We start from the raw sequence: 13215 nt of genomic DNA, 5'->3' as shown, positions 1-13215 counted from the left end.
GACTTTTATAGAATAAGATGAATTCTTAAAACTTTCTCTAAAATGTGATGTCTACATTTCCATCCTGCAAATACTTGTATTAACTACTTTGGATTTTAGGTAATGACTGACCAAGATTAGCTGCCATTCTATCCACATCTGAATATAGCCTTTTAAAATATGTCTGTGTCAATCATTCATAGGATCTCTTCTCTTAGTTCATATCCAACTGAGATAGAATTTCATTTGTTTAATTTGTCAAGGTGCTGAAAAATACACTGACAGAAAAACAAAATAACAATGAAGTCAGAAATCCTACGAACAAGTGAAGGGAAAACTAACTGTAAATTTAAAAATTAAAGAAAATGAAATTAAACCAGAAATTCCACAAAGATAGGAAAAAGGGGGAATAACTAAATTTCATTGGATCCATATTAACCTTGCATCATGCTACAGATTTTTATGGACATCTTTCCATCTATCCTGGGAAGCAGATGTTGCTGAATGCCGACTATGTGTCAGGCACTGTGCTGAGCACTGGGGACATAGCATCCATCACCAACAAAACAAAATGAAAATCTTTGTCCTCATGGGGAAGCAGATAAACAAAACCAATCAAAATATATGGTATATAAGACAATGAGAGTGTTGGGGAGGTTTGAGAGTTTAGACACTGTGGCCAGAGAGGTCCTTTCAGATAAGAGACTTTGAATACAAATGTGAAAGCCATGAGGGAGCTGGTCACACGGATTTTAGGGGACTAGTGGGAGAGTATTTCAGATAGAATGAACAGCAAGCATAAAGGCCATGAGGCAGAGGAGTGCTGTGGTTTGCATGTTTGTGTACTTTCAACATTTATGTTGAAACTTAATGTCCATTGTGGTGGAATTAAGAAGTTGGGCCTCTTGGAAAGTGCTTAAGACATGCAGGCTCTACTCTTATGAACTGGTTTAATGCCTTCGTGACAGGCTTCAGAGAGCTGCCTGACCCTCCAGTCCCTGCCATCCATTTTGTCCATCCGCCCTGTGAGGACACTGCAAGAGGCACCATCAATGAATCAGAGAGCAAGCCTTCACCATTTAATCTGCAGGTGTCTTGATCTTGGACTACACAGCCTCCAAAAATGTGAGAATACATTTCTTCTATAAATTATCCATCTAAGGTATCTAATTACATCTCATTATTATAGTTTATTAATATTATAATTTTGCTATAGCAGCAGGAATAGAGTAAGACAAGAAGTAAAAGTGGAGTGAGCTGGGAGAGAGGTGCAGGGACCAGACCACGTGGAACCTCTGGGCTTTAAACGAGCAAGATGGCCATGAGAGACTCTGTGCTCAGGGTCCTTTCCATGTGGTCCAGTCTCTTCATGCTTTGCTGATCTAACTTCCAGCACACCAGTTCTTTCTCCAGCTCTGTCTAATCTGCTACTGAACCTATCCATGTAGTTCTTTTCAGTTACAAAATGTCTATTTTTCTATACATTCCAGTTCAGTTTAAATCATCAAATTTATTTTTTAATTCCTTTTTTATAATTGAGTATAGTTAATATCTGCTATCTGAGTCCACTGTGTCTACTTCTGTACTTTTCCTTAGTTTTTTATTATAGTACCTTCTTGTATGCCTGTAATTTTTTATTGAATATCAGCAATTACACATGAAAAAAATAATTTCAGGACTATGTTGCTATATTTCTTCAGAATAGAATTGGCAAGTCTAGGTTAACCTTAGTCCCACAAAGGACTGCTATGATTGGAAGCTGAGTATCAGTGTGTTCTCTGGAAGTACAGCTTCTCTGGGATCCATTCCACAGCAAAGGGGATTTATCAGTCCCTTCACCTAAGTGGGGTGGACCCTTAAGGCCCATTTTTTAAAACTTCTCTGGGCTCTAGGTTTCTTTTAAGACTCAGTTCACATTCTCACCTACCTTCTTTAGAAACTGGCAGACGCTCATAGCAGTCTTTCTCACCAAGGTTCCACCAGAGAACGAAATCTGATGTCCTAAGACATCCACTGTGTGTAAAATGAATCAATGTCTTTCCTCTGTATCTAGAATGATACTAGTTATGTGCCCTTCTTAAGAGAGTTGAGGAAACAGTCACACCAGTCATTTTTCATACTACGTGATTCAGAGGAAAACTGCCTTTCATTTTCATTTTCCTTCAAGCTGTTGGCCCAGTTATTATTATTTTTTAACCATTTTAGCTTCCATGCCTTCTAAGAATTTTTTGTTTATTTGTTGATTGTTTCTTTCACCTTTTGTAGTCATGCTCAGCAAGAGTCTGGAAGCTGACTTTCATCAATACCCAATATGTATTATTGTCCATGTCTCCCAGCAGAACTGAGTCTCCACGAGAACAAGGGCTTCATCTGCCTGTCTACCACTGTGTTCCCAGTGCCTGGCACGGGGTGAGCGTTTCATTAGTCATGGATTTATACTGATTCATTCACTCTTCCAAGGGTTCTTCCTTGAGAAGAACAACAGCCCCTCTTTGAATGATGGGCCAGATGAGAGATGCCAAGTGTCTTTAGTCCCACTGTAAAGGGGAAATGGCTCCTGGCCCACCAAAAGGCACGTGTAATTCAAAGTGCAGAGGCTTCTGTACAGGGAAAATGTTAAGAACAGGCTATCAGAGTTGTATAATATTTGCATTAAGATTATTCTCTGCTCTGCTTTTAGACTTACTGAGGAACTGTCAGATTACCACGTGGTCTAATAACAGATCTGCTTGAAGGAAGATGTGTTACTCTGTTCTAAATGAGAGCAGCTGGTCTATTTAGTCTTATCAATTCTCTTAACTCACAAATTGGTCATATTTTTAAACTTTTTATTCAAGCATAAAATAAGTCATAAAAAGGTACAAATCCTAAGTACACAGCTTTGTGAATTCTTACCAACTGAGTACAACCAAGCTACACAGCAGGAGTAAAAAAGTAACTGATGCTCAGATCCAGAAATGGAACATCAACAGTTGCCAGAAGCTGCCCTTGTTCCCTCTGAATCACCATCTTCCCACGAAAGTAACCACCATCCTGACTCTCGGCACCATCAATGAATTTTGCCTGCTTTGAGCTTTATATAAATGAAATCAGAATATCTACTATTTTGTGCCATTTTTCCTTCATTATTATGTGAGATTCACCGATGTTGTGTGTAGCAACACTTGATTTATTCTTACTGCTTTAAAACACTAAATTATTACACTATAATTTGTTCATCCATTTTACTATTGATAGACATTTTGCTTCTTTCTAGGTTTTGCCTACAGGATTCTTACACACTCTTCCAGTGCACCTACATATGCATCTCTGGTGAGGAATTACCCAGAAGCAGGACTGCTAGGTCCTGGGGAGGGCTGTGCTCATAACAGACAGCCAAATGTACCAGACAATTTTCCAAAGTGGCTGCAGCACTGTACATTCCCACAGCAGTGCATCAGAGTTCCTACTATGCCACATCCCAGTCCACAATTTAAAGTACCTTTTTAATTTTAGTCATTCTAGCACATGTGAATAGTACTGGATATTATAATTTTTATATATTACTGTCCAACATACAGCAAGAGTATGCCCTGAAAGACTGAGCTACACTGGTAAACTGAAGAACTAGATTTCTGCGCCAACAACAATAAAATACTTATATATCACCTTTTATGTGTCAGGTATCAAGTACTTTCCACAAGATAACTTACCTCATCTTTATAACCTAACAATCTCATGTGATAAGCCCGAGTATTTCCGTCTTTGAATTAGCAACTGAGGCACAGAACAGTTAAGCAATTTGAGTAAGGTCACACAGCAATTAAAGACAGGTCAAGGACTGTAAAGTCAGTCTGGCTCCCAACTTTGCTTTTAACTCCTATGATACACTGCCTGGCCCTATAAAATTGAGGGCCAGACCCTGTACTGTAGTGAACTCTCCAGGATAATGCCACACTATAAGAACACATCACGATGGCCAGCTGGCCTTCCACTTCTGTCACCCAGCCCGACAACGTGGTTCTATTTTAAATCTGCTTTTTTATTTTATTTACTTTTAACCACTACAGTCCTGATTCCACATCCTGTTATATACCTCACACTCTATTCTACCTATAAACAGAATTAATAGAATAAAAATGTATAAAGATAAAGATGATAATAAACCTCATCAATAATGGACATCACCAAAATTCTTCTGGCTGACTGAAGCACACTAAGATTCTCCCTGTGTCTACACCTTTAAATATCACATAGAGTCTGCGCAGGGAGACCTCTTGGTTCCTCCTACCTGAATGCTACTCATCCCCTTCCCGTTTGGTTTAAATGTTATCTCCTCTAAGTGCTTACCACATTCCATCAAGCAGTTCTCCCTCCTGTTTGTTCCTCCCTATTCTTTGTACATGTCAATTATAGGTGTTCTAATTCTCAAGCTTAACTGTTTTGTCTCTGCATCAGGAAATCCAGGCTGGGCACAGTGGCTCACACTTGTAATCCCAGCACTTGTGGAAGCCAAGGCAGGAGGGTTGCTTGAGGCCAGGAGTCTGAGACCATTCTGGGTAACAAAGTGAGACCTTGTCTCTATAAAAAATAAGAAAATCAGCCGGGCACAGTGGCACACATTGGGTGCCAGCTGCTCAGAATGCTGAGGCAGAGGATCGCTTGAGTCCCGGACGCTGAGACTGCAGTGAGTTGTAACTGCGCCACTGCACTCCAGCTTAGGTGACAGAACAAGACCTGTCTCAACCGAAAAAGAAAGAAATGTAACATTGAGTATTTACTATATACTGGGTCCTGTAGATCAAAAGGCATGGCTCCTACCTACCATTAATAACTTAGACTATAATGGAAAGTAATAAGAAAAATAAAAGAGTACTTACATTACTCTAAGATAAGTACCTTAAATAAGATGTATACTTGTGGATCCAAATAACAGACTGACCAACTAAAATACACAAGTAATTATGAAAGAATTCAAAGTGAGGGTGATAACTACTGCAGGAGATCAGGCATGCCAACCCAAAATATGCCACTTTAGCATAAAGATTATTTTGAGCTGAAGCTAATTGAGAATCAGCAGATTAAAAAAGCTCTCTGCCCTCTTATATCTGCATCAAAGCAAGACATACATTTATAAAGGTAAAGGTTTCCCTCCTCCCCTTTCTACCAGGAGGGACCAAGGTTGATCACCAAAAACAAGTTTATTTTGTTAAATTTATTTTAATTTTGCAGAGACAGGGTCTCAATATGCTGCCCAGCCTGGTCTTGAACTCCTGGCCTCAAGCAATCTTCCAACTCCGGCCTCCCAAAGTGCTGGGATTACAGGAGTAAGACACTGAGGCTCACAAAGATAACTCTGGACCCTTATTAGCCTGAGATGCCAACAGAGGAATCTACATAACAAACTTCCATTTATTTACCTTTCCAGAATTTGCTCTCCCTAGAGACTTACAGTCCTTTGCCTTTGTCTATCTAGTCATTTCCGCAAAAATTTACTGTTCCTTACGGAAGATGCTATATAAACCAGAGTTCTAAGCCACCTCTTTGAGATTTACTAATTCCCTGAGTATCTCTCACATATATATAAAATATGCATGTCAAAAAACTTATTTTTCTTTTGGGTGCATTCCAGCTAAGAACTCAGAAGGTAGAGAGAAAATTATTTTTCCTCCCCAACACTATGTTCCTTCTTAGACTCTAATCTACCTAAAGGCAGAGACCGTGTTCTATGAATGCTGGTGTAAAACTAACGTGGCAGGTTCTTGCAGAAAATTCATTATAACAAACGAATAATCTAGTGGTTCACAAGTTCCTTTCCCTGCCTCTGCCCTAATTCACCGGAGGAATATGTTACATCTGTCACATCAGCTCAAATAAAACCATCAGAGCTCAACAAACTTGGACGGGCAAGCCTGATTATGACAGCAAAATTTGCTTTCCATGCCTTAATGACATTTTCACTTTAGAGCTTTCCGCTACCTTGATAAGGTGTTTGGTTGTTGTTTTAAAGTAGGAAGAAAAAAAACCAAAACCAAAAAAAACCTTCCACACTCGGAAGTTTTAAATCTGAACTTATTTCCTAAAGTCATTTCTAAAATAAGTCAACCTTTCAAGCAATTTAGGCAAAAGATTGATTTGTGAGGCTTCTGATAGACATTTCAAGTAAATTGCATACTGCTTTTACCCTGGCTTCTGGTAAAATGAATATGAAAAATTATAGAACCTTCATCTTTTTATCTAAAATAAAAAGGTGTCCCTAGGCTTTTCAATTCCATTTAAAATGCATTTTCATAAATAACCTTTTCACAATCTGTACTCTGTTTTAATTAAATTTTTCACTGTGGAAAACAAGATAATTGAAGCAGTTTTGAGATTAGTTAACTGTCAAATATTATGTGAGTAGTCACTGCATTGGGGAAATTTGCCGTCAGTACAACTCTCGTCTCTACAAAAATCTCCAAACTAGTCATACAGTTAAAGCTTCAGGTGAGCTCTAGCTTTCTAAAAAAAGTGAGAAGGATGACTTCCTTGAGTCCTTAAATAAAATCCACATTAAATAACAACATGTATACTAAAAAATACATTTTGCTTCCCCTAAAGACCTTCATTGATGTTCCTAGTCATCAAAATTTCAGAAGAGTTTATTCTTATCACAAAGAGAAAACAGTGGTCCCTCTATTCCCATGTACAGATGAGGGCACCATTTATGGTAGCAACAGTGGTTTCTTCAAGACAACTTTCATCTTACACAGCCTTAGTGAGTCATGACACTGGGGAACACACAGACAAGGCAGGCCTGCTTGTACAACAGGAGGTTTAGATTTCTGCTCCTATTCAAAACTATCTCTTTGACTCTTTAAACCTGGATTAAGTTAACCAATGGCAGCTGTCCTATGAGGAAATAACATATCCTGCAGTAGTTGCAGAAGGATTGGTAAAACCAATTATTCCTTAATCATGTATCGCTTGTTCAAAATTCTGTATAATAACTTTTATGTCCAAAGAGATTAAATAATTTTTCCCATTTGTTAGCTTCTCCGTTAGAATACATCTAGAGCCAGAATGCTGGCCTTCGAATTCTAGCTCTGCCCTAATAGGCTGTGTGACTTTGAAAAGGTACCTAGTGACTCTCTTAAGTAGGCACTACCATGACTCAGGAGACGATTTAAGGACGATTCCACGCTCTGTTCAACAAACATCTTACAGTTAGATAATCAAAGAACAAAAACTATCTGCCGAAGAAAACAGGTTCTGTATTCTTACAAGCTTGTATGACTACATTTAAAATGCTCTAGCATACTTACCTTTAAAGGTGATTAACCCATCAGCTCAGCCTCAAATGCTTAGAATTGATTACACAACATTGAGATATCAAGAGATATTAGTGAATAATAAGTACTTCTTATGAATAGAGAGCTGATGCAATCATAATTAAATGAGTTAGAAAATAGCATGATTAGAATTCCTAAGGCAATTTTAGTTTATACATCTTAAGGGATGGCAAGTCTGTATTTTTTAAATCTCATTTTGTAAAACACTTTTCAAGATGTTTTAGAATTCAAAAGGCTCACAGCTACTCACTTTTAGCTTGTTTCTACCATCATTAAAACATGTATTTGTTTATTCCGTAACTTACTTTTCAATTAAGGTTTCTATTTGATGAAAACACAATTTTTATTTCAAAAACCATCTTTAGGGTGAGAGTGGAAACAAAGTTTTGACAAAAATACTCAATCCACTGCAGACTTTTTAAGTTGGAAAGAGGTTAAGAATGTCATTTAGACTAACCGCTATCTATGTATCATCACCACTGTTTTGCAGATTAAAAGAAAATTCAGGCCCAGAAAGCTTAAATAGTGTGCATGAAAACACAACAGACGGTCACTCTGAAGAGAAGGGAGGTTAGAAACCAAGTACAGCCACACACCACATAACGACATTTTGGTCACTATGGACCACATATAGGACAGTGGAGCCATAGATTATAATACCACATTTTTACTGTGTCTTTTCTATGTTTAGATATGTTTACAGACATAAATGCCGCATGTGTAGCAACTGTCTACAGCATTCAGTACAGTAACATGCTGTACACGTTTGTTCCCTAAAAGCATAGAGCCTAGGCGGGTAGTGGACTCTACCATCTAAGATGGTCTAAGAACACTCTACGGTGTTCACACAATGATGAAACTGCCTAATGATGCATTTCTCAGAATATAACTCTGTTGTTAAGGGATACATGACTGTATTTTGCCTCTCAGAATAATAATCTTTATATTAAATTGCATTGTCTTTCATACTTACCAGTTTACAAAGTGGACCATGTTATGTCTGCTAAAACTTGTTTAAGATATTCAATTTTATTTCACTAAGTGTGCTGAAAAGTAGACATAACATATGGCATGACACGGAATTAGTTGGCATTGACAAAGGCCATGTTATCCATCCTCCACACATTTACTTAGTATCTCCAAAATGTCAGGTCCTGTGATAGACTGGGTATACTAAGATAAAACAAAGACACAGTTTCTTCCCTAAAGGATCCCACAGTCTACTGAGGACGAGGACAAGTAAGTAAACATAGAAGTGGGTACAACTTGTTAAAGGGACATGAAAGATGCTGCTAACTATGCTTGATTAGGTCCAGAAGGCTCCACGATCAAGGACTACAAATAGTAAACAGAGTTGGCATGGACAAAACAAGAAAGCGCATTCAAAGAGAGCCAAGAGCTCAGGAAAACAGACAGTTTACAGTTCCTGCTATGTTTAAGGGACTGCAATTGGGATAGACTGAATGCAAAATGACAGTCAGTTAGTCAACAGGAGAATGAACGGCCTCAGGAAGGCCCTTAAACACAATGCAGACGAGTCTCAAGTTTATCCTGAAGAGACTAAGATCCTTCTAAAATTTTCAACTAGTTCTCTTCCTTGTGGGGGGAGATGGAGGGCAGTAGCATATTCAATGTTAGATATTAGAAAGTACACTGGAAGTAGTATGAAGAATACATTATTTAAGGAAAGGAATGAGCTGGAGCAAGACTACAAGCAAAGGTGCAACTGAGGAGGCTATGACAACCTCTGTCTGTTGTGCATCCATCCATCCAAACTACCAGTATTTATTAAGTGACTACTATATGTTAGGTGCTAGGAATAAAACAGTGAACAAGAAGAGCATCGTAACAAAACCAGCGGCAATGCAGATGAGCTTGAAATCAAACAGCTATTCATGAGGAACAAGTGAAAAGACTTGGTAGCTATTTGAATACAGAGAAGGAAGATGAAAGAATTAGACCTTGGGAGTCTGGTTATATGGTAGTGTCATTCATCTTAACAAGAAACTCTGGGGAAGAAAGAGGCCCGTTGTGTTGGTCTATATCACAGCTTTCAAAGTGCTTATAGGGCATTCAGGGAGAAGGGACCGTGAACAGATGATATCAGAGTTAGAAATTTAGATTTGGTAGTTTTGATACTATGATATAGCAAGACATATATAGTTTGATTGTCTTCTACAGCTCCTGGCTCACAGTTACTAAAACCCCTGGAAGTCTCTAAGTGATAAGAGCAATAAAGGCGAAAGAAGGGCCTTTTGCTACTCATAGCAAGTCCCTTTCAATCACAGAAGAGTTTACATCAATAAGATGACTTCCAGAAAGTCCCTAAGGATAGAGGAGAGGTGGCTGGCTGTCAAGGGAACCATCTGTGTGATTAAAGGGTTGAAACTTGCTGCCTCATCTCTCACGTCCAGGGAGGGGAGGGGGCTGGAGATTGAGTCAATCGCTAATGGCCAATGATTTAATCAATTACATTTATGTAGTGATGCCTCCATTAAAAACTCCAACTGAAGGGGTTTGGAGTGCCTCCAGGCTGGTTGAAGACACGGAGGTGGCTTCCGGAGGGTGGCTGCCTGGAGAGGGCATGGAATGCCCTCCCCAACACCTTGACCTATGTGTCTCTTCCATAAGACTGTTCCTGACCTGTATTCTTTCATAACAAATTAGCAATAGTAAGTACACTACTTTCCTGAGTTCTGAGCCGTTCTAACAAATTATCAAACATGAGAAAGGGGTTGTGGGAATCTCTAATTTCCATCTAAGTCAGACACAAGTTGTGAGTAACCTGGGGGCCCATCAGTTGCAACTGGCATCTCAAGTGGGACTAAGCCTTTAACTGTAGGGTCTGTGCTAACTCCTGGTAATTGGTTTCAGAATTAAACCGTAGGACACACAGTCGATGTCTGCAGAGAACTGAACACAACACATACATACAGTGCAAAAGTGAAGTATTGAGAGCAGCAGTAAAGAGGAAATAGTTTTCCTTTCAGTAGCTAATAACATGCAACTGTTTAGGTAAAGTAATGGAAATGAAAAAGGTCTTACATAGATAATAAATAAAACTACCATACTGAGTGTTAGGGGGATGCTAATTTATTCAGATTGTGTATTTTCTTCGCATGTTGACCCTAAAACAATTTATAAAAAATGGTTTCACTTTAGAAATTCATATGTAAATTGGGCTCTGCCAGGACACACCAGGCATGCTTTTCTGTGTAATGACACCAGCACTTTAAGTTATCAAAGCGCTCTCACTGAATGTGCACTGGGTTATCTTAATTTGTCAGTTATTTCATTATTTGGACATAAATAATAAATCAATGTTATTTTGGAAAAAAGGTACTTTTTGTTCTCCAAAAAGAGATGAGGAGTTACTGTAATTATATCTAAGTTTACTAAGTTAAAAGTAGAGCAGAAGGTCCCAAATTTATACTTAAATGACTGAAAAAACATCCATTATCTATTTTCTTCATTTTGGGAAAAAGTTAACCATGTTAAATTATCTTGTTTGAGCGTTATTCTGAAAAGGAGAATTATTGAGAGATGGATTTGGTGTTACCAATGGCTAGTCTATCCTACTCAAATGGCTACTGTGTCATACGTATTCTTGTAATAATAATCAGAGTCAAATTGATTTATTTGCTAACAGGTGTTCATCTCAATGAAGCACACTCAGGGAATATTTTGTTACAGTGACTCCAATGAAGAACTGTTGGCTCAGATGACAATATAAATGATCAAATATCTTCACCAACTCACCTTGAGAAATAGCAGACGAATTTCAATAGGCACATTTTACAAGGAAATACCTGTAAATTATCAAGTTTTCTCACTTTGGCTAATAAAGCAGTACACTTTCTAAAATAGGCATAATATAAGTAAAAATAATTAGAACAGATACGGCTAAGTTTTTCTTGGGCCTAAAACTGTATCAGAATACTTGCAGTACACATAATCTGAAAATCACTGAGTATCTTAAAGACTGAAATGCATACTTTCTGAAAAATGCAGCTATTGTGGCAGGATTTTAAAAAATAGAATATTCCTCATTTTGTTTAAGTAAACCACTGTTGTGATCTTTTTTCATCTTTTATTCTGGAAATAATGGCCTCGGATAGTAAATTTTAAATGAAAGTTGATGAAAAGTAAACTGAGTTGGTTTGATATAGCCAAACACATTGTATAGAAATCAAACCTTTATCACTGGATACATTCCAAGGAGATTTTTAAAAATTACGTTTCTGAGTTCCAAAGAAATGACAAGCCCTTTTCAGAGATACAGATGTTGTGAAATTCTTAAATGAAAGTGTTATTCTTATTTTTGCCAATAAATGTATTAGCAGTGCTTTGTTCACGTGTTCATTTCTTTTTAATCCGAACATCATCCCTTTCTTCCTAACAGTTCATTTCCATTTACCTACTTTGGGTAGCTTAAAACCAGGGAATTACTGAATCACAAGGAACACAGAGGTTATTTCGTTCAGTGTCCTATAATCCCTTTCACGGCATTTGCTGGCATTGATGAAGGGAACACACAGCATCTGTTACACTTTCTCCAAAGATGAAGATATTTATTTATAATCTTGGCTAGTGGGAACACTGATTTTTTGGTTTTGTTTTTTAAAGTACTGGTTTTTCAAGACAGAACATAGGCGTTGAACTTGGAATCCTGAATCTGCTCCTTCTTTACCAGTCCTGTGACTTTGGGCAAGGCACTTAACTTCCCTGACCTTAAAGTCTCATTTGTACAATAGAGATCACAGTAGGTGGTTCTAAGGAAAACGTGACGTATATCAAAGTGCCTTGTGGAGAGCAGTTTCTCATCAAATATTACATCCTTCTTGAAAGCCCCTTTTTATACTGTGATGAGACTTATAGTAGGTTTTTCTGTTTCCTTTAGGAGCTAACAAAATTAATCTCATTCATTTGTAACCTATGCCTACCTGTCCAGTGCTAGAAGACAACAGTACCTTAGGAAAGTTATTTTTTCAAATACTATCATATTTCTTCACATCACATGCTTTTACTAGTAACTTGCGATATGCTAAATACTATGTTACATATAAATTGCTATGTGAATAAAACTGAAAAGTCACACAGAACACATCTGTGGTGGGTTCTCCACAGGAGACAATTTTTAAAAACTGTCTTGGGACCATTCATTCATTCAGTAAGTACTTACTAAAGACCTACTATGTGCCAGACATCATATACTAGTTATTGGGAATAAAAAGGTGAAGTGTGGTGGTTGGAAGGTAGGGGAGGAAGGTGGAGAGTGCCTACCCTCATGGAATTTAGAATCTAATTTATGATGTTCTAGTTCCATGTAATAATTTTAGTATACTCAAAGATGGTCAACTTTCCCATTTGATACAAGAATGAATAACCATTTATTTGTGTTACAGTTTCTTGGTTTTCTAAGTTGGGTATCTTATAATATACCCACCCTATCTAAAATCCTAGAAACAAAGACACAATTTTTTTTTTTTTTTTGAGATGGAGTCTCGCTGTTACCCAGGCTGGGGTGCAGTGGAGGTTGATCACAACTCACTGCAACCTCCACCTCCTGGGTTCAAGCGATTCTCCCACCTCAGCCTCCCAAGTAGGTGGGATTACAGGTGCGCACCACTACACCCAGCTAATTTTTCTTTTTTTTTTCGTTTGTAGAGATGAGGTTTCACTATGTTGGCCACACTGGTCTTGAACTCCTGACCTCAAGTTATGTGCCCACCTTGGCCTCCGAAAGTGCTAGGATTACAAGCGTGAGCCATCGCACCGAGCCCAACATAAAAAAAACTTTTTAAGAAGAGTTTACTTCCCACTCCCCCTACCATGTTGTAAAACTAAGCGGGATGGGTGAGTAATCTTTAGGATTTCAGTTGAGACCAATGGCCAATGTCTGAAGTTATGCTAGAGGCTGCAAGCT

At 38.1% G+C, this 13215-nt stretch overlaps 1 protein-coding gene across 3 annotated transcripts in view; it reads right to left on the bottom strand.

Moving 5' to 3' along the window:
- KHDRBS3 (KH RNA binding domain containing, signal transduction associated 3) overlaps positions 1 to 13215 on the bottom strand; it is a 201299-nt gene that overhangs the window by 58341 nt on the left and 129743 nt on the right. The gene's annotated exons all lie outside the window — the stretch shown is intronic.

Source organism: Macaca mulatta, chromosome 8, assembly GCF_049350105.2.
Source record: "Macaca mulatta isolate MMU2019108-1 chromosome 8, T2T-MMU8v2.0, whole genome shotgun sequence".
Taxonomy (NCBI): Eukaryota; Metazoa; Chordata; class Mammalia; order Primates; family Cercopithecidae; genus Macaca; species Macaca mulatta.
The sequence above is the reverse complement of the archived record's forward strand: the minus strand, read 5'-3'. Positions and strand labels throughout refer to the sequence as shown.